The sequence below is a fragment of the Ceratotherium simum genome, chromosome 11, assembly GCF_057802395.1.
Source record: "Ceratotherium simum simum isolate JZ-2026a chromosome 11, ASM5780239v1, whole genome shotgun sequence".
NCBI lineage: Eukaryota > Metazoa > Chordata > Mammalia > Perissodactyla > Rhinocerotidae > Ceratotherium > Ceratotherium simum.
In genome coordinates, this window is record NC_141910.1 from 11,142,914 (window position 1) to 11,168,325 (window position 25,412).

General features: G+C 38.0%; 1 pseudogene; it reads right to left on the reverse strand.

The window, feature by feature from the left end:
* Nucleotides 1-22,820: 22,820 nt before the first annotated feature.
* Nucleotides 22,821-22,925, reverse strand: LOC147915914 (U4 spliceosomal RNA; annotated as a pseudogene).
* Between the last annotated feature and the right edge of the window lie 2,487 nt (nt 22,926-25,412).

Here is a 25,412-nt window from a genome sequence, read left to right on the forward strand (position 1 = left end):
CAACTAGTCTTCCAAGCTCTCTTGTCCTCCAAGGAATATGTTAAAAGACAGATCCTCTCAGATTTTATGGATATTCCAAATATGGATATTTCCTCAAATCCACAACAACATTTTCCCCTAATTCCTTTCTCAACAGAAAACATTATGTTTCCAATTTATTTTTCCAGTGAATATCCTAAAGCAAAGAGCCATAGCACATTGATCAGGCAGGCACAATTGTCACTGAGAAGACCAGCCCTCAGCTAAAGAGTAAATTAAGTGCAGTTAGTCCTTCGATGAGGGGAAACCAAGGAAGGAAAGTAATATTTGATGGCAGCTGTTATGTGCCAGGCACTGGGATAAGCACCTCTGTATAAATTCATACTTAGTTTGAATAATCAACCCTGGGAATTCAGCACTATGATCCAAGATTGATAGCTAAAACACTGAAGCTAACTAACTGAGTAGTTAACATACCAAGCCACCCCATCAGAAAGTGGTGGAACTGAGTCCTGAACTCTGCCAGGCTGAATCTCAATCTTCTGCTCCCTTTGCCTTTATGACAACGTATCTCTGCCCAGCTAGGTGCTCAGCCTTCACAATGTCTCCTTCAACTCCTGTAGAACCTTGCTCTTTGGAACAAATTTGTTGCCAGTCATTTAAAACTGAGTGTATTTTCCCAAACGTGTTCTAGAGAACACTGATACTGAGAACTATGGGTTCCGTAGGCAAAAAAATTTGGAAAGCACAAGGCTAAACAAATTTAAATATATGTTTAAAGACTTACTGCAGGACTACTCAGAGCCTTGATTATGGTTATGCACATTGTGAAATAAAAAGTGGATATAGCAATAGGATGGAGTGAGGTATTGGGAAGGTGCATTAAGATTCTCCAAACGGCGATCTGTGAGACAATATAATGCAGTGGTTAAGCTCACAGTTTCTGGGGCCAGACTGACTAAGTTCCAATCCCAGATCTGTCACTAGGGGCTTGGGCAAGTTACTTAGCTTCCCTATGCCTTGTAAAATGGAGATAATAATAGAACTTACCACTTTCATAGGTACATCATAAGGGTTAAGTGAAAGATACACACAAAGTATCTTTAGAATAGATCCTGTGTGACAGCCATGAATATGTCCCTCTTAGATTTCTTGGTGCAGGGAGCAAAGTTGCCTGACAGCCCCAGCTGCCAGCCTCTGGATCCACCACTGCATTTGTACTGAGGCCACATTTTTCTCTCTGGCAGTGCACAGTGTGGGTGCCATTGTAAGCCCATTCCTGTGGGACACGGGACTCGTCTAACAGGTGACTTCAACTCAGAGTTCCCACCCTTGCCAAAACTTTTTTAGCACTGCACTGTAACCTGAGATTCTCCCTACCCAATCCTCCTTTCTCTCTCTCCTTTTCTGCCTGTGCCCGCTTCTTCCCCTTTATCCTTCAGGCGTTTCTCTAGTAACTCTCTTGTGTGTCTACTCCCATTTTGGCATCTGCGTCCTGGAAGACCTGAACTGACTTGGGCTGGTAAAATCAAGCATAGCCCACAAAGTTAGTGTGCCATAGAGTCCCTTACTCAGGAAGCATCTTACAGGACACATTCCATGCAACACATTTTGGGAAATTAGTGAATATCTCTGTATGTTAAGTTTGCCTGTAGGTAGACACATTTTAGGCATTTGTTACTGGGGAGGGGAGACAGGAGCAGAAGGACCTTCAAGTTAATCCAAAATCAAATTGCATACCAACTAACTACCCAACTTAGCATATATGACTGGCTCTATCTGGCTTAGTAAATAGACTCTGCTGGTATTTGGAGACATGAAATAATTTGTGAAACTCTAAATTCTCTTCCTGCCATAGGACACTGTAAATTTGAAGTAGCTCCATAAGAACCCAACTTGCCCTGGTGAGGCTAGGAATAAAATGGGGGCTAGGGGGTAGGCAAGGACTGTATAACAAAGATTCTCAGTCATGCAGTCATTCATCGCTCAGTCACTCATTTCACAAACAAGCGTTGCGCTCTCACCATGCACTAGTTTTGTTTCTAGGAGCTGAGGATAAAGTAATGCAAGAGTCAGGTGTGGAAACAACTTCAACTAATGTGATAAAGGCTGTAAGAGAGTATGAAGTGCTAAGTATTAAGCACAAAGGAGAAAGAACTTGACTTTGCCTAACACTGAGAAGGAGTCTTTCAGGATGGCATGGAGGTAAAGGGCATTCCAGGCAGGGAGAACACTGTGAAAAAGATTGGAAGTGTGGAAGAAAGAGCTCAGATTACTCAGAAAGTTGATGCTGATCATAACATCTAGATTAGAGTTCATGGTGGGAGGAAACTGTAAAGACAGACAGAGGTCATATCCTAATGGGCTTCCTATAGCACACTAAGGATTGTGTACTCACTTAGGGGTCCCAGTGAACCAGCTAGACACAGTGAAACAATTGATGAGAATTCTGAAGATAATGTTGATGAGGATGTGCATATACTACCATTTGAAGAATTTGTTGGAAAAACAATATAAAAAGCTGTTGACAGCGCCAGCCCTGGTTGCCTAGTGGTTAAGTTCAGCACACTCCACTTTGGCGGCCTAGGTTCAGTTCCCGGGTGTAGACCTACACCACTTGTCTGTCAGTGGCCATGCTATGTTGGCAGCTCACATACAAAAGGAGGAAGATTGGCAGCAGATGTTATCTCAGGGCAAGTCTTCCTCGGCAAGAAAAAAAAAAAACTGTTGGCAGTATCTATTAAATTTGTACATATGCATGCTCCATAACACAACAGTCATGCATGTACCTCTGTATCAAAATAAAAAGTAAAGATTTTTCATACCAAAAAAAACAGATGGTGCACTTCCCCATGTAGAAGAGACAAAGAATCGTGCAGTCCTGCTTGGAACCGAGCCCCAAAACACTCACTGTAGGAGCACTGGACACCTCCCTTGAGTGTGTTGGGCCCAAATCAGTAGTTGTAAGTCCCTATCAGTTCATAAGACGGGTGTAATAGAGCAAGAATGGAGCACATGAGAATTTGCACAGGAATATGTGTGCATTATTGCTTTGTCCCCAGAAGAAAGTAAGCCCATTCCATTGAAAATCACCCACATAGAATTGATTTGAAGCACTTACAAGTAATAGAAATGCTCATGTTTTCTATCATAACAATAAAATAAATACTAATAAAATATGACCTCAGGGAGAGTTGAGATTTCAGAGAGTCCTCTGAATTTTTCTCTCCAACAAGTGCCAGGATAAACTGTAGTTAAACAAAAGAAGAGAAAAGTTCTAAATTTGAAAAAAAAAAGTTCTCGAGTCCTTATGTCATGTGACTGTTCTTTGTGCCCTCATTTTACTCTGTGCTCAAATTTTTTTCAATCTCCATTTTAAAAACCCATGCATATTTTATGAGCTGAGCCTAAATGTCCCATCATCACGAATTCCTAAGACTCTTTCTGCTCAGGAACTGATCATTAGTGAATTCATTTTGTATTCTAGTGGTTGTCAAAGGCAGTTCTGAAGGTGTTACATTGAGTTTTGACATTAATTGATGAACACTTAAACTCATCATAACTCTGCTGGGATTTGGAACAGCAGAAATTAGAAAGATGAATTTCAGGAGATGAATCCATTGAAAAGAAATGTGACTTCAGAGTCATTACTGTTGAATGCTCAAAGTTCCGTGACATCCACACAGAATGCAATAAGGGCTCCAGGCCGCAGTCAAGCATAGGGCTCTGGTGGGAAAAAAGGGTTATTCTGCATGTGTCAAGCAAAGCTGGACCCAATCCAACTTCACAGTTCTATGCCCTGGGCACCCATGAGAACTAGGTTTGCCTTATTCTGTTAACTAGTTAAAGATGAGCGTCTCCACAGGGTGGGAAGGAAATTATTTAGGTGGAAATCATAAAGAGTTCTTATTTCTATTACTAGCAAAGGATTTGTAGAAATGGAAAATGTCAGTCTTAGACCAGCAGACAGGATTCAGGGCCGTGGAATCCCATCAGCTTTGACAAGCAAGTATTAAATAAAGTCATGGAGCTAAGAGGGAAATAGAGCAATTTTCCTTGGCAACGATGGGTACTTGCTTCACTATGCTATTTGAACAGATCTTCGGGAGTTCAGTAGGTTTCTTGATATTACAGAGCTTTCTGAAAACAGGAAAAGATGAAGAAATGATGATTAGGTTAAAATCAATAAATATTCAAAATCCATATCTGCTATCTCAGTGTGGGTCTAAACTTCTCTGGGGTCACATTCTTGGAATCCAAAATTCAATCAACACAAATGACTTTCCTTCTATTTGCTTTCCTCTTCAAAATTCCACAAGGGAGTTTGTTTGTTTTGTTTTTCATTTGTACTCTAACCTACAGGCTTTCAACAGATCTTGAGAAAGAAGACCGTGTGCCAAAAGGGATTGAGGAACATGGCAGAACTTAGAAGGTTTTATGAAGATCCTATCTCAGTGAGGGCAAGAAAATAATTAGCTAAGCTTTTAGGAAATATTGAATTCATTTAAATAATTAATAGCTACACCTCGTCTGGCCTTGGCATAGCACCAGCCTCTATATACTTTTACTTCTCACAACCTCTGTATGAGGAAAGGGCCACAATTATCTCTAATCTACAAATGAGGAAGCTTAGGCTTGAAAAAGTCCATTAAATTTTCAAAGTCGTATAGTTGGTAAATTTTGTACCCAGGCTTCAATCCCAGGCAACTTAACCTCAGAGCCCAATATACCATTTTGTCTCTCAACTCCTGGCTTAGTTGACTTATTCCTCAGGGATGTAGAGGGAGCCATTCCAGCTGAAAGCAGAAAAGAACTGTTCTCACTAAGACCAGTGTTCCATGCAGCCAACCAACTGACTGAGGCCATGTGTCTGAGATGTAATAGTAAGTTTTGGGATAGATTGATAGTCTTATAGATTTCAATAGTGTTACTAGTGATCATAGTAATGTAGATCATAGAATTGTCCAAGAGCTTCTTGTGAGTATTGCATTCAATCTTGCCCCTCCAAATCATTTATGGATTTGGAAGCCAAGTAAGTAAATCATCACAATAATTACATTTTCTTGAATCTAGCATGCACCTCATGATCCTGTGAGTTTGTTACCTGTTTTGTGTTATTTTAAACATTTTTTTCTGGTAGTGAATATAATATGAGCTAACACAGATGATCATATCATCAAATCAGATTCACAAGAACCAGAGATCTTATCCAGTCTTATAATAACTTAGAGAATTCAAGTAATCACAAGGCACAGACAGAGCATGGAAAAGTCCCAAACTGCCAACACCATGGCCCAGGATCTTTCTTTGTATGTTAGGATATGTTCTGGCCCAGATTAAACATATAAGGTCTTTATGTGGTGGGTACAGGTAGCATTTATACAAAAGGGAGCTAACTTAGTCAGAAAACATCACTATTTTATACTTTGATAAATACATATCTTATGTGACATCTAGTTACTCATGCTCCAGAAACCCATAGATTCCAGGTTTATTTACCGTAAGCAGTACTAGACAGACCAGATACCTCTTGCTAAAAGTGTGTCATAGATCGGCAATCTCCCTCTATTAAATACCACTAATCTGTTTGCCAGAAGGTCTATCATCAGTGCATTTACAAAGGGACTTGACCATCCTTCTCTCTTTCCCCGTCTTCCCTCCATAAAGAGAATGAAGTAGGGCTGCTGCTAACTCTTTCCTTCCCCAATACTACTCGTTGGAGACATCTTTAAAAATTCAGAAAAACGCAAGATGAAAATAGAAATCACTAAGCATCCAGAAATATTTATTATTAAAAATACTTTGTTGTGTTTCACTCTAATCATTTCTTTTTTTCTTTTTCTTTTTTGTGAGGAAGATCAGCCCTGAGCTAACATCCATGCCAATCCTCCTCTTTTTGCTGAGGAAGATCAGCCCTAAGCTAACATCTATTGCCAATCCTCCTCCTTTTTTTCCCTTTTTCTCCCCTAAAGCCCCAGTAGAGAGATGTACGTCATAGCTGCACATCCTTCTAGTTGCTGTATGTGGGATGCCGTCTCACCATGGCCGGACAAGCGGTGTGTCGGGGCGCACCTGGGATCCGAACCTGGGCCGCCAGTAGCGGAGCGTGTGCACTTAACTGCTAAGCCACGGAGCCAGTCCCTCTAATTATTTTCTATACAGATTATATTTCTATGCAAATTGATTAGTAAGAATAGTACACTCTATATATGATGCATGTAAACAGCTTATTACTCCGGATAATACATTGGGACTACATTCCCATATTTCTAAATAATCTTCCAAAATATTATTTTTAGTGCTTGTGTACTATTACGGCATTTGTACACACCATTTATATTTTATAGATAGCCATTATTGTGTATTTAAATTGTTATATGTAGGTAGAGTTTTCCCCCACAGAAAATTTGCAATTTATACTGTACTCCCAATGAGGTATTCAAATAGCAGAACCAAGCTCTTTCCCAATGCTAGATTTTAATACATATTTTTTAATTGTATTAATCACATATGAACCTACATCAGCCTGGATCTCTGAGCGGCTACAACTAACAGGACCCTCCTATTTCTCCAAACTGGCCATACTACCTGAACAAAAAGTAGACTGTTGCATTACGTTCTTCATATTTGGGAGCTGTTTGTTACTTCAGCATAACCTAGTCTATTCCCATTGATACACTTACAAATATTTTTCCAGTTTTTTCCCTTTAATTTAAATCTGGTTAATAGTGTTTTTTGCTGTATGAAATTTTTTGTAATGGCAAATATCTCAAGTTTTGAAAATTGTGGATTCCTCCTTTGCTTTTACTCATTGAAAGCTTTTTGCTAAATAGAGATGAGATAAATATTCACCTATGTGTCCTTCTAGTTCTTTTATGTCTTGAGTTTTTACATTTAATTCTTCTTTTCTAAATAGCATTTACTATATTTTTTTATAATCATGGGATTAACACATACTTGAAGTAAAAAATCTTGAAAAATGTAACAGTAAACAAAGAAATAAAGACAAAAATCTTATATTATGTCACCACCACCCAAAGATAACCAGCACTAAATATTAAATTATGTATACTGTCAGCAAATCTTTTTCCTATTTAGGTGAATGAATGGAATAATACTTTATGTAAGATTTTCAAGCCTGTTTTTCCTTTTTTATAATTTTTTATTTATTTATTTTTCCCCCAAAGCCCCAGTAGATAGTTGTATGTCATAGCTGCACATCCTTCTAGTTGCTGTATGTGGGACGCAGCCGGAGAAGCAGTGCGGCGGTGCGCGCTGGGGATCCAAACCCCGGGCCGCCAGTAGCGGAGTGCACGCACTTAACCACTAAGCCACGGGGCCGGCCCTCAAGCCTGTTTTTCAATTACATAAAACATTCTAAATATTTTCTCAGATAAATACTTTCTAAAATTTCTGCTTAGCATTTTGCCAGATGTAATTTTTTAATTCATTAATTTGCGGTCCTAAAATTGGTTCCAGTTTTTCACTATTATAAATAACATTGTGAAAACTACCCTTACACATGTGCCAGATAGCAACAAGAGGGACAACAGGGCACCCACCAGATCCTGATGTTAGCAATGGGTGATTGCTCCTCTGAAAGCTCACCACAATCTTTGGTCTCCTGTCTTTGTATCCTCCTCCCTTCCCTTCTCCCTAACTGTGGCATCTTTTACCTAGTCTGCATGTAGGAAAAGTAGGAATTTTATCCACTTGATTGATTTCATTCTTTCTTCAGTCTTGTTTTTGGTTTATTCCAGAAATATTATTATGACTTATGTTCATCATTTCAGAAGGCCTCGTTTGTGTAAATTTTCAGTCTCCCAATCTTGTTCCAGTAACACATCTCATGTCTAATTAGTTCCATATAATTCAATAGTAGATGATAGTCTGGCTCAGACTAATTACAGCTATTAATGCAAGATAATGATATAGTGGTAATAAAAAGACCACATCTCTTTTCATATTTTGGAATTTACTATAATCTCCTCTGTAGCTCGAAGAGGATCATGTTTTCATTGCTCAGCTCTAAAACTAAAAGAAATGTCAGAAATCACATTTCAGTACACGATTAATATTTCTTTGCCCAGCTGGCTATGCGGGCTTTCAGATTGCAATCTAATCTATTTTGCAAGCTTTTCTACCTAATTCTTGGCTTTATCCCCAGATTAGATACTGAACACTGTTTTAGCTGCTAATTTCCTTGGACAGGCCATCAGTACTACAAAATAGAGGCAACGTTTTTCCTTGCAGCCACTTCTCAAGTCACAGAGACAACTGGTGGAGTTTGCAGTAAATCAGCCAGGGAAATATATTGATTAACATCCCACTGTTCATAGGTCTCTTAAAGGTCCAAGGATAGGTAAAGTGAATAATAAAGGGATTGACAACTGCCTTGTAAGAAGAGATAAAAAAGCTTGGGAATTCTTTTATATTTGTTTTCAACTTAAAAATGCAAAGGTAGACAAGACAATATAATTAAAACCTCTGAAGTCAGAAATCCCATGAATAAAGTGGCCAAGGGGTTGTTCAAGAAATTCCAGAATTCAGTAACATTCGTATCAAAAAGAGGTGAATGAAGAGGAATGGAGGTCGTTGATAATCCCAGATTAAAATTTGTCAAAGCACAGAATGAAATGGATTTAATATACTCTTATAATTCTATAGATAATACGCAAATGGGTTTTTAAAAAAGATATAAATGTTTAAGATAGTGTGTTGTTATGGTTTCTTATGAGAAATAAAGACTGAGAAATGAGAACTGAGCTTAGAAAACTAAAAATGGAAATTTACCAAGACTGAAAAAGCAAGACCTCGTCCTCCTTGCCACAAATGGCTCTGGGAGAAAAAACCAAAATCCTAAAGGTTTTAGTGAACGAACTGCTTGAAAATCCCGTTCTGTGCCCCTGTAACAATTAAAAATGACTGCAACCTGCCTGGTCCTGAATCATTAAATTCCATGCCCATATCTCCCAAGCCCTAAATCTAATGCCAATCCTAGGCTGATAATAACCTTTCCATAAATTCTCTTTGCAAAACACCGTTGAGATTTTGTTCTTAGCAGTTCTTTCCCTTGCCTGCAAGAACATGAATAGACTGGCTTGTATGGCTGTCACAGGCTTCCCCCGTGATCTTTGAGAAGTCTACAACACATAGCAGCCGAGCTTTCATTCTCTTTTGGTTTTGTTTCTCTTCCTTTGTGTGTTGGAGTTTTCAATATTTTTTATTTATTTTTTTTTTATTGTGGTGAGAACACTTAACATGAGATCTACCCTCTTAACAAACTGTTAGGTACACAATACCGTATTGTTAACTACAGGAACAGTGTCGTGCAAGAGATCTCTAGACTTTTTCGTCTTGCAAAACTGAAACTCTATATCTATTGATCAACAACTCCTCATTTCCCCCTCTCCCCAGCCCCTGCAACCACCATTCTACTCTCTGTTTCTATGAGTTTGACTATTTTAGATATCTCATATGTGGAATCATGCAGTATTTGTCCTTCTGTGATTGGCTTATTTCACTTAGCATAACGTCTTCGAGGTTCAACCATGTTATCACATTTGGCGGCAGGATTTCCATTTTTCTTAAGGCTGGATAATATTCATTATATATATATTACATTTTCTTTGTTCATTCACTGGTTGATGGACATTTAGGTTGTTTCCACATCTTAGCTATTCTGAATAATGCTACAGTGAACGTGGGAGTGTACGTATCTCCTCGAGATCCTGATTTTAATCTTTTTGGGTAAATATCCAGAAGTGGGATTACTGGATCTTATGGTAGTTCTATTTTTAATTTTTTGAGAAACCTCCCTACTGTTTTCCATAATGGCTGTGCCATTTTGCATTCCCAACAACAATGTACAAGGGTTCCAACTTCTCCTCATCCTTGCCAACGCTTATTGTCTTTGTTTTTTTTGATAATAGTCATTCTGACGGGTGTGAGAAAAGATATCGAGGTTTTGATTTGTGATTCTCTGATAATTAGTGATGGTGAGCATCTTTTTACATACCTGGTGACCATTTGTATGTCTTCTTTAGAGAAATGTCTATTTAAGTCTTTTGCCCACTTTTTAATCAGGTTATTTGATTTTTTGTTTTTTGGAGTTTTTTGCTATTGAGGTCCTTATATATTTTGGATATGAACCCCTTATCAGATATATGGTTTACAAATATTTTCTCCTCTTCCATAGATTGCCTTTTCTCTCTTGATTGTTTCCTTTGCAGAAGCTTTTTAGTTCAACGTAGTCCCACTTGTCTATTTTCGCATTTGTTGCTTGTGCTTTTGGTGTCATATCCAAGAAATCATTGCTAAAACCAATATTGTAAAGCTTTTTCCCTACGTTTTCTTGTAGGCAATTTACAGTTTGGGGTCTTATGTTTAAATGTTTAATATATTTTGAATTGATTTTGGTGTATGGTTAAAAGTCCAAGTTTACTCTTTTCCGTGTAAATATCCAGTTTTCCCAACACCATTCATTGAAGAGACTACCCTTTCCCCCAATACCATTCAAGGTAATCTTCAAATAAACTTACGCATATACAGCCAACTGATCTATGACAGGAGTGCCAAGTTTATACAATGGCGATTTTTTACTTGAGGGTTCAAATAAAATCAATACATTATGAGCCTGCCATCATACAAACTGTCCTCCCCACCTACTAAACACTTCAGCTACTGTCTTAGTGAGCAACTGAATGTTCATGCAATGTGTCTTGCTCGCCCTTCATTCTATGCCTCTCCACAAAGCATTTGCTCAATGCTGTGAAACCATGGTTCATAGCAACATGCTCAAGTCCCTCGCTCAAAAGTTCCATCACCCTCCTCCTTAATGTCAGAGACTTGCAAAGGTTTCCTTCTCTTCCTCACAATGTCTCTTGAGCCTAGAAAAACTGCATGAATACTGTGAAAAAGTACTGGGTCAAAGTTTAAAAGACAAGTTCTAGCCCAAATTCTAATTGCTATACAGTCTTCATTACTCAATAGTGCCATTTCCCCATTTGGACAATTTTGGAGTGGAGGATGAACAGATATATGTGTATAGACCTCACAAATTCAGTCACATGGACTCAGGCTCAGAAAAGAGCTATTAAACACACACACACACACACACACACACACACATACCAATAACAGCAACAATTTTAAGATGACTCAAAACCTTTACTTGTGTGTCTTGAAAACCAGAAAGAGATCTTAGTACCTAATTTTCAGAAATGCTAAATTAAATCTTTACTTCCTTCACATGCCACAGCTGCTCCTGGGCCTCTCTCTGAAACTCCTCTTCATGCCCAGTTCACCTGATTTATCTTTCTTCTTCCTCTTTTCTTTCCTTAGTACTTTATTACATAACATGTTTAATGTGCATCAAAATCACCAGGAGGGCTTGTTAAAACACAGATTGCTGGGCTCCAACCTAGAGTTACGGATTCTGGGATGGGACCCAAGAATTTGTATTTCTAGCAAATTCTCAGGTGATGCTGATGGTCCAGAGATGGCTCTTTGAGAACTGCTGATGTAGATCATCTTAGCTTCTCTGTCTGTCTCTTCCTCTTTTCCTGTTGCCTCTGTATGTAATTCTGTCTCCCACTTTCCATTCTTCCAATTACCTGCCACAAAAATACCAAAAACACAAGTCTGAGCGATAATTAACACTCCTGAGATGGCAAAGACTGAATTCTTCTTGGTGGGCAGATGAATAGGGGAAAACTAAGTAGTCTCATTAATAACGATTGACTATAACTTGTATAAAATATGCAACACCATGGATGAATCTCAAAAACATCATGATAAGAGAAAGAAGCCAAACACAAAACATTACATGCTGTATGATCTCATTTACATGAAATCCTAGAAGTAACGAAAGTATAGTGACATAAAACAGATTAATGGTTGCCTCAGGCTGGGGTCCTGGGGAGGGGATTGACTACAAAGGGGTACAAGGGAACTTTCTGGAGTGAAGGAAATGTTCTAAATCTTGATTGTGCTGGTGGTTTCATAGATGTATACAGCTGCCAAAACTCGCTAAATTGTACACTTAAAAATGAGTGAATTTGTCATATGTAAATTATGCCTCAGTAAGTGAGGGGAGGCCAGCGGTTGGTGGTCTAGTAGTTAAGATTCAGTTCTCTCATTACCTCAGCCTGGGTTCAATTCCCAGTCAGGGAACCACACCACCCGTCTGTTGGTTGTCATACCATGGTGGCTGCGTGTTGCTGTGATGCTGAAAGCTACGCCACCAGTAGTATTTCCAATCCCAGCAGGATCACCCAAGGGACAGGTTTCCAGACTAAGACAGACTAAGAAGAAGGACCTGGCCACCCACTTCTGAAAAAAATTGGCCATGAAAACCCTTTGAATAGCAGTGGTGCACTGTCTGATCTAGTGCTGGAAGGTGAGAGGATGGCGCAAAAAGACCGGGCGGGGTTCTGCTCTGCTGTGTACAGAGTCGCTAGGAGTCCTGTAGACTGGACAACAACAACAAATCGGGAAACATATGTACATACATACATGCGTATACATAATATATACACACGTTTGATATATATGTATAATTTTGAAATGTCTTCAAAAATAAAACGATTCCATTTAAATTCAATTGGTGGATTCTGCCCAATTTTCCTCTTATTTTAAAAGAGTTTTTTTGGTTTGTTTTTGTTTTTGTTTTTTGTCTTCTATTCCATACGCTAAAGAACACCTATGCAGGCTATTTTATACATAATCTGTGTCTGAATTAATGAAAGTGAGTGAGGCTCATTCTCCTCTCCCTGACTTGGGTTCAAAGGATGTCTATGAATTGCATTTGTGAACTAATAAACACTGGCTACATTTGCTTTAGTTTGAACATGGTTTACTTGATGAAGAAAATGTAAACAAATTTCAACAAAGGAACAGTGCAGTTTAGGGCAGATCTTCACAAATCTCTCTCCGTGGCAATGCTTGGTGTGGTCCCTTCTTTTCCATCTCCCAGAGGAATAATTACGCAAGTTTTGCTTTCTGCTCACCTGCCTCCTCACGTCAGATATGGCATCTCTATTGCAAGATAATTGCTGCCTGGAATATTCAATTAGCTTTTAATTAAATATTGCTCATTAATATAACTGCAAGACAATAAAACATATGTCATTTGATTAGCCAAAAATTCAAATATAAATTACATTCATTTTTATGCCAACATGCACTTTAACTAATGAGACATTTGTCATCCTGCTATAAAAAGATTGTATGTGATCTTATTTTCTTTTAGAGATTTTTTTAAATGCCTGCAAGAAAAGTTTAAAAATTATACGCAACAACTCATATTCTTTTCCTTATCTCTACATTGACTATATAGAACAGAAAGTGATATACAGTTACATACAATGAATCTTCTTTATAACAACAGGTGTTTGGATATTAGCTTAATCTTCAATTTTTGACTGTCACTTCATATATCAAAATTTGTTACTTGTCAGGGGACAGATGTCTTTTAATTTAACAATGTATTTTTTTCCCTAATTGTAAGGGTAATATATAGTTATATAAGAAAACTTTGAAAATATAGAAGGGAAACCTATTAATACATTAATATATTTTCTTCCAGTTCTTTTTTTCTAAGAACTTTTTTTTATTTTGTATTCTGTTTTAGAAAAGTAAAATTATAGCATATATTATAAAATTTAATTCTGCTTTTTTAATTTAATATTATATTGTGACCATATACCATGTCATTAACTATTTTGAAGATAAAAGCCATATAATGTTCCATCATGTAGATCAACTATAACGTTTGGACCTTAGGTTTTTTTCCCTTCAATTTTTCACTATTATAGGTAAAAAGGCAAACATATTTATGCATAAATCTTGACCACATCTCTGATTATTTCCTTAGGATTGATTTCCAGAAATAGAATTATTGGATCAGAAGTATTAAGGAAATATCGTATTCTTAGCTCCTTGTGTCTTTACAGGGCAAGGACAGGCCGGATGTTAACATTTCCAGGCCCTGTGTAAACCCTGAACTTGATCTTCTCATAGGAAAGAAGAGTGACTGATATAGTTGGAGAGTTAGAGAGAGATGATACTCTCTGGTATAGGTATCTGTGAAGTGTATCCCATCCCTTGACATCTTGGCTCACTTCGCTCTTGAAGAAAAATCATCTGGGCGACCCCACCACCACCACCAGCCCGGCAAGGAGTGACTGCTGTATTAAGCTTCACGACCTGTAAGTGGGATGGGGTGCAGGTGGGCAGTAGGAAGTCAGAGTTAGCAGATCCCAAGGTCTAGGATTGGAAAGAGGAGAAGAGCCCCACCAAGTTCTCCAGTCCACTTTACTCAACAGGCTTGTACTTTAGAACACTTTGTACTCCTTGACTCAAGCTTGGGACTCTATCTACAACAACCCAAGTGGGGATAGGGGCAATTAGCAGGATTCAGGCAACAAGCTTCACTAAATCTCCAACTAAAGGATATAAAGCAAGAGCTCAGAGAAGATAGAGCAGTAAATCCACACTTTGAAACACTCCTTCTGCTCCAAATACATAGCAGTGATAGAAAAAAATATGAAAAAAAAAGCAAAAACAATTCAAAAACAAGAGATGAGTAACTTCATGGAGCAGACATGGAAAAGAAATGCAAAATGGGAGCTGGGCTCTGGATCAAAAGCAAACAAGAGCAATTAGAAGTTCCATTACTATGAAGTAATAGGGAATAAAAGTGGTCCCCTAGGCTGGGCAGAGAATCAGAGAAAGACCCGCTGCCTAAGACAGGGTTTGGTGAAAGATCTCCAATCCGTGAAAGCAGGCTGAAGAAAATTGCTACCAACTCCACCTAGGACCACAGATTATAGCCATGGGAGGCCAAAAGACATAGATGAAAGAAAATTCCAAAGAACATGATGACATCTAATGCTAAGAAAGACATTTAACAAACTTAATGTGATCTTGAATTCATTCCAAGTGATATTAATTTTATAGAACAGTCTGAATGACTTTTAAGCAAACATGTTAGGCCCTCCAATGACATAAATGAAGGAAATACAGCCATAAAAGAGAAAAGAAAATTATAAAATAAAAGCAAGCAGAAATTTTTAAAAGGACACGTGGATATAGGAAAGAGATAGACATCTTAAAAAATAAAAATATGACCATTAGAATTATTTTAAAATCAATGAATGAGATAAATTCTAGAAAGGACACAGTTGAAGAGAGAATTAGTTAATCAGAAAATAGTCTGATGATTCACCAAAAGCACAATAGTGAAGACAGAAAAAAACTATACACACACACATACACATATGTGCATATACATACATACATACACGCACACATACAGAGCAGTACAAGACATGGAAGAAAAAATAGAGAAATGTCAACGTATGTCTAATAAGAATCCCACAAACTAGATGGAAAAGCAGAGTAGCAATTTTTGACAAATTAATGACTAGGATTTTTCCATAATTGAAAGCACATGTATTCAGAGTAAACATGGACTCCAACTACTAAGATAAATAAAAATAAATTCATACTAAGCTACAGAGTGCAATTATATAACATCAAGGAAAAGACTAGAAAAACTTAAAAGCTACTAGGGAGAAAAGACATATTATTTAAAAGAAATATTGAGATTGACAGCAGGTTTCCCCTTTCCAGAAAAAGATTTTAGAAGATAATGGAGTAAAATCTCAAAAGCACTGAGGGATAATAACTGTCAGTCTTTTGTTTGTTTGTTTGTTTCTTCTTCACAATCTCTCCAACATCTAAATATCTAGATGTTGGAACATCCTAGGGTTCAATCCTTAGATCTCTTCCTTTATCTCCTCTCACTGCCTCATGAGCTCATCTAACCTCATAGCTTTAAATGTCATCTATATGTCAATCAATTGTTTCAGTTACTTATTGCTGTGTAACAAACTTCCCTAAAACTTAGAAGCTTAAATTTACAATTGATTATCAGCTCTCATTATTCTGGGAGTTGACAGGCTCAGCTGGGCAGTCTGAGGCAGGAAGCTCATGAGGCTTATTTATTTCCAGGTTTGATGCCTAGGCTAGGATGACTGGTACCATTAAGGGCCAGTTAGGCATCTCTAGCTCCATAAAGGATTCTAACTTCCTCACAGCATGGCAGTATCAAATTAGTAGATCCTCTTACATGGTGGCTGATGCCCAGAGTAAGTATTCAAGAGACCCAGGCAGAAGCTGCAGGGGTTCTTATCACTCAGCCTTGAAAGTCCTGGAATATCACTTCTGCCACATTTTATTGGTTAAGCAAGCCACTAGGGCTTAGAGTCTATTTTCAACACAGCTGCTAGAGTGATTATTTTATTTATTTTTTTATAATTTTATTTATTTATTTTTTTCCCCCAAAGCCCCAGTAGATAGTTGTATGTCATAGCTGCACATCCTTCTAGTTGCTGTATGTGGGACGCGGCCTCAGCATGGCCGGACAAGCGGTTCATCAGTGCGTGCCCGGGATCCGAACAGGGGCCGCCAGTAGTGGAGCACGTGCACTTAACCTCTAAGCCACGGGGCCAGCCCTAGAGTGATTATTTTAAATCTATATCAGATCATGTTACTTCTTAAAAGTAACCCAACCCCCCCACAATGGCTTCCCATATCATTCAGAATAAAAACCAAAGTCGTTACACTGAATGACATTACCTTATCCAATCTGATTTTTGTTCTCTTGACTTCACCTCAAAGTATTTTCCCCACTGCATTCCCAGCCATCATCTCACTCCAAGCACAATAGACTCCTTGATTCTCCTCAAACACATCAGGTAATGGACACCCTCCCACCTCAAGTCTTTGTACTTATTTCCTCCGTTGAATCCACTCTTCCACCAGATATCTATAGACCTTGCTCCCTCACCTCCTCAGAGCTTTGCTCAGATATTACCTTCCCAGTGAGTCTTCCTTTGCAATCTGCTCCCCTCCTATCCCTTCCTCCACTTTGTGTTTTTACCATACCAGTTATGATCATTAGAAATACTATTTGGTTATCTATTTATTTATTGGATTAATTACTGCTATCTCCATCTACCACAGTGTAAGATCGTCAAGGCAAGAATTTTTATCTGATTTGTTTCCTGGTGTATCACATACCTACAAGAGGGCCTGGCAGACTGGAGGTGCTCACTAAACAAGGCTGTGCTGATAAATTTTTAATGACTAGCTCTCAAAAACAAAAACAAAACCCTGATTTGTAACATTTGCCAGTTTCCATGGTGTATGTACTCCCACCATCCATTTTCAAGCTATGTGTCCCTGAACATGGAGTTGGGAAGCAATAGCAACAATTGGTTCTCGTGAGCCAGTACAAGTTGTCTCCACCACACCACTGTAATATTTGTTACAAGAATGAAAAAAAAAAGGAAGAAAGCATAAAACACGTACCAATACTATAATTCAAAACTGAGAGAAATAAAGATTATTTCAGATAGACAAAGACCATGGAAGTTCATCACCCACAAACCCTCATTGAAGGAACTACTAAAGAATACTTTCTTAGAAGAAAAGCAAAACCAGAGAGATTGCATGGAATACAAAAAATAATGGTAGTTCAGAAATTGATAAAATGTTTTGATAAATGTAATTAACAGGAAACTGTAAAAATAAAAAAAGAAGAACCAGGGGCCGGCCCAGTGGTGTAGTGGTTAAGTTTGCATGCTCCATTTCCATGGCTTGGGGTTCGTGAGTTTGGATCCTGGGCGCGGACCTACACACGGCTTATCAAGCCATGCTGTGGCAGTGTCTCACATACAAAATAGAGGAAGATTGGCAGAGATGTTAGCTCAGGGACAATCTTCCTCATCAAAAAAAAAAAAACTAATTTTTTTATGTTTAAAGTGTGATGCTAAAACTCTAGACAACAAACAAAAAGAAGAGGGAGTTCAATGATAAAGAGACTATTGAAATAGCCTTTGTCTTTTTTTGGAGATGAATAAAGATATTGAAGAACTGTATATTAAATATTTTAGGATAACAACTAAAAGTTTAAAAAATACTATCTATAGTTTCCAAACCTCTGTAGTAAAAAAACAGAGAGAGAATATTGAAAGCTTCACGTTCCAGTATATAGGGAGAAATAGAGCAAGGGAAAAGTATAATAAAGAGAAAACATAAAATAAAAGGATAGAAATAATTCACAATACATATAAACAAATTAAATGTCTCTGTTAACCAACAGAAGCATTTTTTTAATTCCAACTTTATATCTAAGACACATACCTAAATAAAAACAATACAAAAAGGTTGAAAATTAATGGATAGAAAGCTTGCAGGTAAAAAAAAATGACTTACAGTTTAAAAAAAATGACAGATGAAACACATGAATTTACTTATGATTCATTCTGAAAACATATGAATTTACTTATGGTTTATTCTTATTCAAAAATCTCAATTCTATGTGCATTATTTTGTTCCTAATACTTTTTACATTTTCCCACTAAAAATGGCAGTAAATGCTTTTAAGGAGTACACTCACAGAAACAAAGACAGTGGTAAAAGAGATGTTAGCCATAAAATTTTAGAAGCTGTAAAGCAAGTGTATCCTTGGTCATAGACTTAGCTAGTAGTCAAAAAAAGCAAGAAAGCAACCTGATTTACACTGCAGACTCAAAATGCTTAGGATTTGGTGGCACCAGGGATCTCTGGAATGGGGAGAAATAATGAAAATTATACTGTAAATAGAAAGACTGGCTGAAAATGTTTAAGCAGCAGTTCCCCAGACCTCCTCATGGGACTATTTGAGGATTACATGAGTAATATATGTAAAGCATGTGGAAAAGTGTCTGGCACAAGGCAAGGGTTCTATGTATGTTTGCTGTTATTACTCCACAGTGAGAAGTTAATAGATAATTCTACCAACAAATGGAGAAGTATCAATGTTAGCATACAATAGAGATGGAGATAAATACTAAAAGACTTATCTAAAAGAATTTAAAGTTGTTTCGTCTGGGGAGAGGGAAATGGGTGTTACTAGTTTTTTATAACAAGTCTCATAGAATATTTGACTTTATAATTGTGTTAAAATAAAAACCTAAAAGAAAATAGGGAACACAAGGCAGGGAAACTACTAACCAGAAAAAAGCTGGTGTAACAATATTCATACCAGATAGAATAGAATTCAATATTTAGGAGAGATAAAGAGAGACATTACATAATTACAAAAGTATAATACTTTTGAACTTGTGTGTACCTAGCAGCATAGCTTTACAATAGACAAAGGAAAAATTGACAGGATTATAAGAAGAAATGTTTTTAAAAACTTACACAGTCAGAAGTGGTATATTAAGCAAAGAAAAAAATAGAATATGGATTATCTGAGGAATAAAATTTAAAAACTAATCTGTTAGATATTCATAGAGCCCTGTACCCAGCAATAATTCAAATATGCATGAGATATTTACAAAAGTTGGCCAGCTTCTGGGTCACAAAGAAAGTCTCAACAAATAAAATAAAATTTAAAAATCCGGATTGTACAAACCACATTCTAAGACCACAATGAAATTGAATTATACATCAATAGTTAAAAAAAAATTGTTAAGATATCCACGTGTTTGAAAACTTAGAAAAAATTGTCTCTTAACTCATACGTTAAAAACAAAATTATAATAGAAATCGATAAATAAAGAGTGAATAATAATGAAAGTTCTGTATAACAAAACTAGTGGGTACAGCTAAAGCAATGCTTAGGGTTATATTTATGCCTTTAAATGTATATATATAAAAAACCCAAAAAGTTAAGAATTCAATGAGCTAACTGTTCATCTCAAAAGCCAAAAAAAGTGAAAGAAAATAAAACCTAAAGAAAGTAAAGACTCAAAAATTAATTCATTAATTTAAAAAAGAAACGATGAAGACTATCAATAAAACAAAAGGCAATTTCTTTGAAAATATGATTAAGATTCACAAACGTCTAGCAAAAATGATTTAAAAGAAGAGTAAAAAGTATTAGGAACCAAAAAATGCACATAGAATTGAGATTTTTATATAAGAAAGTAGTATAAAAATATTTTACCTCCCCAAAATTATAAACTCAAAAAAAATGGACAATTTCCTAGGGAAATGTAAATTGGCAAAATTGACTCAAGATAAAAGAAAAACCAAAGTGAACAATCTATTTAATGTAGTACAAAGTTCAGGAGTGTTAAGTCCTGTAGCAGGATGAACGTCCACCTATAGACCCAGCAGCCCTGGAGGAACTGATCTGTCCACTGGAGTGTATGCTTGCACCTGGCTTGGTAGCGATTAGGAGAATGGGTGGGGTAGGGGTCCCAGGACAGTGGCCACAGGAAGTTGTGGACATGGTACCAGATGTGCCCCACTATTTGCAGGCAATATATCTGTTCAGAAATCCTTAAGGCCTCATAAACTCTGGCTAGCACCTCACTCAGTGAGCCTTGAAATTGGCGATAGAGATTGCAGTCACCCAAGCCCTGCCAGGGTCCGTAGATGGCATCCCTGAACATCTATGTCAGGTCAGGCCACCAAACAGATTGCATGGCTCAGGTTGGAGGTCCAGGTTGTTTTCAAGCAACAGACAAGAGCTGGAGGAGAGACACTACCACTTCTCCTTTTCTATGAGGCAAGGAAACATACTACACTCAGCTCCCATGTAAAACAATAGCCTGATATCTCTAGGTGCAATGGGGTTAAACGGACCTGGAATGGGTGCTACAACATTAATGGGCAAAATGGGAAATGTGACCAAACAGAGCTACCAAAGCCAAAGTAGACAGTGCCCTCCTGTGGAAAAAGAATTTTTTTAAGAGAATAAACTCCTCTGGGTGACCTGTTGCTGATAAGTATTTTTCGGAAATGTGCAGAAGGCTACTTACACTCCACCAATCAGGAGCAGCCAGCTGACAATCCTCCATGGATCAAGATGGCTAAAATCCTGAAGTCAAACACTACATGACCAACTATTATGTGCAAAAAAAAAAATCATTGACTTTATCATATAAAATTTAAACCCAAGAAGTTGTCTAGGGTTCAACAAAACTAGACAACTTATTTTTAATATACAGAAAGAAAGAAACATAACATCTAGTTAATAGAAAATACATTTTTCCTGCCCCTACTAAATAAAAGTGAATTAAAAAAAAAAAAAAAACGTAGTTTGAATTGGTGTCCAGTTATTAATCTTCCCCTGGGGACTCACTTATTTCCACTGGGCCCTAAGGCATAGTCACCCACAAGGGAAGAGCAACACGATTTCACAAGCCAGCTTGTGACTTTTTTTCTGGGAGTGGCAGGAGCAATGGTGTTTGGGTGCACTGGGCACTGAGTCAGGTCTTTGCTCAGTCCCCTGAACACACAGCACCAGCAAGAGGGGAGGCAAAGTCGAGAGGAAGAGAGAAAGTGTCCAAACTCCCATGGAGCTGTAGTTTCGTGCTGGTCTCCAGCAGCTGCATAAGGCCCTGCTGGCTACATAAGTGTGATGGTATCTAGACCACTACCATGGAAAGGAGCAGACCCTACAAAGCAGTTTCTGCTAGAGAGCTGGCTGCTAAAATTTGCCAAAACACCACTGATCCTATTATTTAGTCTCCCCTTCTTGCAGCACTCTCCCGCTCTTATTTCTGCTACCCTTACTCCTCTTCAGCTGTAAACTTTCATTCCTTTCACCTGCCCTGTTTGCCCTGTCTGGGAGCCCTCTCTGGGCCTCACTTCTTTCCACATCCAGGCTGGACTCCCTGTTCCATCTGACTGTGCTGTTGCTTGCACCCTTGATAACCTAGCCCTGCCCCATCTACAATTCCCCAACCATGACTCCATCAAATCGACACCTTTTTCTCCTTCCTCATGGCATCCAAGCATGGCTGGAGAAAATGTCATAGCCCGAGTGTTGGAATCATTTAAATCTGTGGTGTACAGCCTCACAGTCTTCTCAGGGCTCCTCGGAAATCTGTCTCCCTGTTCTTGACCAGCTTGGCTATTCTGGAATTTACCCACTTCCCCAAAGCTAGTTATTCTCCTCCACCTGTCCCCACACAGACTCTCTACATGTAATTTCATCTCCTACTTCAAGGGGAAAAAATTAAATAGAAGGCATAGTGCAGGAATTCTCTCAACTTGTTGATGGTCAGCCACCAAAAATACCTTTATCTTCATTATCTTATATTCTCTTCCTCTTATTTCAATTAAAGAATTATTCCTGATCTTTTCCTCCTTTCTTCACTCTACCTCAACTTCCACATCTATAAAATAGAGACCATAATACTGACCTTACGGGGTATTTGTAAGTATTAAATGTCATCACTTAAATGGAACACACACTTGTAAGGCTTTTTAAAAATATCTTTGTTGAGATATAATCTACACACCATGAAATTCACATGTTTAAGTGATAATTCAAGGATTTTCAGTATATTCAGAGTTGTACCACTATCACCACAATCTAAATTTAGAACATTTTTATCACCCTAAAATGGAACCCTGTACCTACTAGCAGTCACTCCCCATTCCTCTCTCCCTGTATCCCCTGAAAACCACTAATCTACTTTCTGTCTGTACAGACGTGCTGATTTTGTACACTTCAAATAAAGGGAATCATACACTGCCTGTTCTTTTGTGATTGGCGCCTTTCACTAGCACAGTGTTCACGTTTCAACCTGCAAGGCTTTTTGAACAGTCTCTGGCATGTGTGAGCGTGCTGTGAGTGTACTGTTTGCAATTCTCCTTTCCTGGGCTTGTTCTTCCTCAACGACCAAGTCCCAACCCTTTCCATGCTTCTGGAACGCCAGCAATTTTTCTTTCACTGCAGTATTTTCAAGTCTCTTATTCTACTTTCATCTCTGACTTGGCATATAAACCTTCTCAAGCCTGTCCAATATCTAGTTACTGCCTATCTCTCTCTCCAGAGAAAATCAATTTAAAAACTAGTCAACTATTTCAATTAGCAATAATCGCCCCTCGGATAAACCTCATTGGCTACGATATTGCCACTGCACAAAGCTAAAAAGAAAAACTAGTCAACTGTTAATGCCACATTTTCCTATTAACTTCTCACAACTAGTCTAGCATCTAGTAGTGGAAAAGGCTTCTTCTCTTAGAATTACCATTGACTCTGAGAGATGGACCCTGAAAACCACCATGTTTGATGGGGCTGGCCCGGTGGCTTAGCAATTAAGTGTGCGAGCTCCACTACTGGCGACCCGGGTTCGGATCCCGGGCGCGCACCGACGCACCACTTCTCCGGCCATGCTGAGGCCACGTCCCACATACAGCAACTAGAGAGATATGCAGCTATGACATACAACTATCTACAGGGGCTTTGGGGGGGAAAATAAATATATAAATAAAATCTTTAAAAAAAAAAAAGAAAACCACCATGTTTGATCTATTAACTATATGAAATGGCTAATATGCAACCACTTTTGACTTACAAAAATGGCAATTTTATATCATTCAATCTGTCAATGCCCTCTAGCCAAAGACTACTAGGAACACACCTGCAGTTGAGCAGGTTGGGTTTGTTGCTTCTTGCAATGAGAGAGTGCATACCATAGGGAACTGTGTGGTGCCTCAGTAGGAGGGTGTTAGAAAATGTTATAGGATTTGGGCCTGTCTTACAAGATTGGAGGGGAGTGTGGAGTTAAGGAAGAAGGGCTTTGCCCTGGGGTGGATGCTATCAGGAAGCAGATGCAATTCTATGTTTGGGTATCTTGATAAATCTAGTCTGGGGGAAAGATCAGAGTGAAGCTAAGCTGTAATTGACAAAGAAGCAGTAGTTACTCATATCAGCCAGGATAGGGGAATGTTGGTCATTTTTGTGATTTGGGCAATGTTCATGACCTGATTACGGAGTAGTCTTGGTTTTGTCTTGATCCATTATGGCCACTGAACGACTTTGTCTGATGTTGATGTTCTATACAATCGTTTATGTTCAACAGAAGAACATCATGTCCTAGCTGTGAGTTCTAGGTCAACACCTAGCAACATTATGGCTCGATGATAGTATCAGGCCAACTTCTGGGTGTTAGGGACTGCTTTTCTTCTTCTCAGTTCCCCTTCTTGGCCAAAAGCAGATGATATCCAGATTTTCACCATTGCCGAGATTTTGTTTTGTTTGATCTTTGTTCAAGATCAAAAGGGTGTCCAGAGAACAAAGCCTATAGTTGGACTAGGGTTAATCCTTCCTTCTTCTGTCGTTGGATGAGTTATTGAATCATCTGACATGACAATAGCTATGCAGTAACATTTAGAACTCTGGATGAGATACATTGGCCAACTGTAAAAAAACAATTACGTACCTGAAACAGAATGATTATTCATTCACCTTTCTAATAAGTCTCAAAGGGGCCTAGAATATAAAACCCAGGAAATGAAAATGCCTGGGTCTGTTTTAGGAAGCCAGGTAGTTTTTTCTTTTAGCCTAGTCATGGACTGTTCTACCTGCTCTCTAGTATTTAAGCACAACAAGAAGTGATTATTATAGCACAAACACTTCCTTCACTACTTAAGAATAATTCAAAGGCTATGTGGGTATCCATGATAACTCTAGCTAATGAATGTAAGTTTAAACTGGTTTACTGGGCTTCCAGAGATGAAGTTGTATAATTTGTAAATTTTGCTAGATTCAAAAACAAGTTTTTGACATTGTTTTCTAGTAGTGTTTTTTGTTTGTTTGTTTACTGTGGGAGTTATAGCCCATGTAGCATGCATAAAGAGGGAGTTAGTTTTCCTCACAGGGAATTTTCCCAAGCAGCCTGTGCTTGCCTCTTTTTATAGGTAGTTTTCCTCGCAGGGAATTTTCCCAAGCAGCCTGTGCTTGCCTCTTTTTATAGGTTTCTGGGCATTTTTTTTCAAGGGAAACATGATTTCCTGGTACTTTTAAATTTCTGAAAATCTCTTACAATTATCCTGAATACACGGTTAAGTTAGTGTGTGGCAGGCAGGTATATTTCATATAAGTGGTGCTCTAGGTACATTATATTAAGAGTATAAGGATAGTACAACAAGAGCAGGCCAAATTTTTGTCCCTTGAGTTGGGCAGATTCCTTGAATGGAATTGAACAGTTTCTGCAAAGCAGGTTGGTGTGTCTCCGAAGAGAATAAACTGATTACTGTAGGAAGAATGGCCCTAATATTAGTTCTCATTCCTGAAAGGCTAGGTATTGCTGACAGAGCTGTAATGATTTTAGCAGAAGCATTTTACTAATATGTGTTCAAGGTTTAATTTTTACAAGACTAAATAAAGGTTGAGATTAATGATCTGAAGGAAATTTAAGTTATGGAAGGTCCTATAAAAGATAATCCACCTTTTGAAGTGTTTTAAGGAACAGTTATTAAACTTCTCAGCAGACTGTTAAATTCATAGCCATACTTATGATCTGAGAAAAACACATCAGAAAGTTTTGTTTTTTTCCTAAGTGGTCAAAGACCATACAGAGTCAAAAGTAATAGAATGAAGATAAAGGAGATCATACTGAGGAGTCTTTTAG